Here is a 2,368-nt window from a genome sequence, read left to right as displayed (position 1 = left end):
GTGTGAAATAAACCGCAACGGAGCAAAATATGGGTGTGTGTGGTTGGAGGATGTGTTTGGGGGGGGGGCATTTTTCTTGTAAAACAAAGGGGGGCCCAGCAAAAAAAGTTTGGGAACCACTGGATTAGTCCAAGGATCTTGGAAAGAAACCTCTTTAAATTTCTTCAGCTCTCATCAAAGACGCTTCTTCAGAAAACAAAAGATGAAGCGTCCCAGGTATTTAATCCCCAGTGGGGGTTGTCCCCTTTGGAGGATCTTGACCCACTATTAATCACGTGCATCATCACATGAACCAAGGTGTGACAAAAGCGTGAGTGATTATTACCAGAGGCTTTGGGTGAAACCTCTGTGAAGCCTTGCCTTACCTTATTATATGACCTATAGAGGTCACCTGACACAGGTTGTGGGTGGAGGTTGAGGCACCTGGTAAAGGACCTCCAGAGTGCATTGTAGGTGGCTCACAGTTGATGTCGTAAGCCCCACCAGTGGGTTTAAATACCAGAGGGAGTTTTCACCTATTAATTTTAGATCTAAAGAAGCTTCTCACATAAGAGCTGAAAAGTCTTAAAAGCACTAAAAGACCTCTAGTTCTTTCCAAGCTTCCAACCTAAGGACGACCATGACCCGGATGACTCAGAACCTCAACACACAATGTGTGGATTAGATGATAGAATTACTGCCTCTCAATACAAGCGTCTTGTTTGTTGTCTAAGCATACAACTCTTTCCACGTACCTGGTGCTCTCCATGAGGTGGAAAATTAAGCTGATGTTTAAACTGCGAACCCTAGAGACTTTCTTGCTAACTGTATATATATATATATATATATATATATATATATATATAAAACTAAGCCTTAGACATGAATTCTCTTGATTACTGACCACAGCTCATTACCCACTCGCCTTAAACCAGAGTCTATGTTTTACCATATCAGTAGCAGATATAACAGGACTCACACACACAGGCACAAAAACCACACACGGACACAGCAAGGTTGGTGTTCTTTGAAATTTTATCACGCTGAACAGGGGACATTACCTGTGCTTTCATGGCAGAGAGTGGCTGCTGGGTAGGTAAAGCACTGAGAGCTCTCCACCACTCCACTCCTTTCTCTCTGCTCGCTCGCCACAGTTGGGGAAGAGAGAACAGGCAGCCGTTAGGACAATAAAGAGAGGGACGGCAATGGCGGCTCCCCTCTGAGGCCCTTTTCATGCTCTCAGGTTGAGTCACAAGGGCCCACTTCATTGCCGTTATCCAGGGATGGGAAATACATAGCTTCTCTTTAAAACTCTGACCCGGCCTTTTAGTCCGGTGCGCCGGGGGCTGATTATCCCCACTCACCCTTTTAAAAAAGTCATATGAACACACATGCACGCACACAGAAATGCTCCACTCACATTTAGAGAATGAAAGTGGCGCGCGCACACACACGCATACAGTAGATACATTCGCCAAGTGGCTCATATTTGCAGAGGTTACAGCCCAGACTCGGGGACAGATCTATATTTAAGAGGGGAATACGGTAAGCGTTTAACCTTGGATTTGAGGTGACTTTGAGTGAGGCACAGAGGTGTGGGAGTTGCTTTGTCGGCGAGCTCTTTCTGCAGTATTTTCTCATGTTCTCAGTGAGTCAGGCAGCCAGGCAGGCAGCGAGTCTGTGAGCTGAGAACTAACGGCTTGTTTTGCCGGGTCTTCTTTTTGAAGATGACCTTGGGCTCAAGGTAAAACACACTGAATGTTTTAACAGGCGCTCAAAGTTTCATGCTCTTCCGTGGGGTGTGAAGCCCGGGCTCATATCTCATCCCAGCCAGAGACTACCGACTGCTAGAGCTAGTCTTCTCAAGGTCTGAACTTCCCTGTGACAGGTGAAACAGACTTTTGGAATTTCAAATTCAAGCAGAGATGAGCAAACAAGCGACTCATCAAAGTCGGATTTCAGCGCACATGCGTGTGTGCGTTTCCCGTTCGCCCCCAGCTATGTTTACTCATTAGCTCGCCACGTCCAGTACCTCACTAGATGAAAGATGAAGCCGGGGACTGATAATGAAAGACAATGCAGTCAACAGCAACAAACAGCACACACAAAAGCCCTACTGGGAGCTCGCATCTCACGGCCACAGGAATGGGTGTTATTAGAACACAATTAATCAGGCTTTCAAGTGGGATTTGGTGGGTGGGCTGCGGGGAAACGAGGAAAGGTTTAGGTGAGTTATCCATCCAAGTTAGGAATGATTGCAATGAGAGCAAAAACACTGATTATGAGGGGGGGAATGGGATTTTGTTTTGATTAGATTTTAACAACTTTAATGACTGGTAATGTAAGCAGAAAGAGCTGAATACCGAGAAAGTTTCATTTTCTCCACCAC

This window comes from Mchenga conophoros, linkage group LG23 (assembly GCF_057382185.1).
Source record: "Mchenga conophoros isolate Kocher_MC1m ecotype Shallow Benthic linkage group LG23, M_conophoros_male_GT1.1, whole genome shotgun sequence".
Lineage (NCBI taxonomy): Eukaryota > Metazoa > Chordata > Actinopteri > Cichliformes > Cichlidae > Mchenga > Mchenga conophoros.
This window is presented reverse-complemented; position numbering follows the sequence as displayed.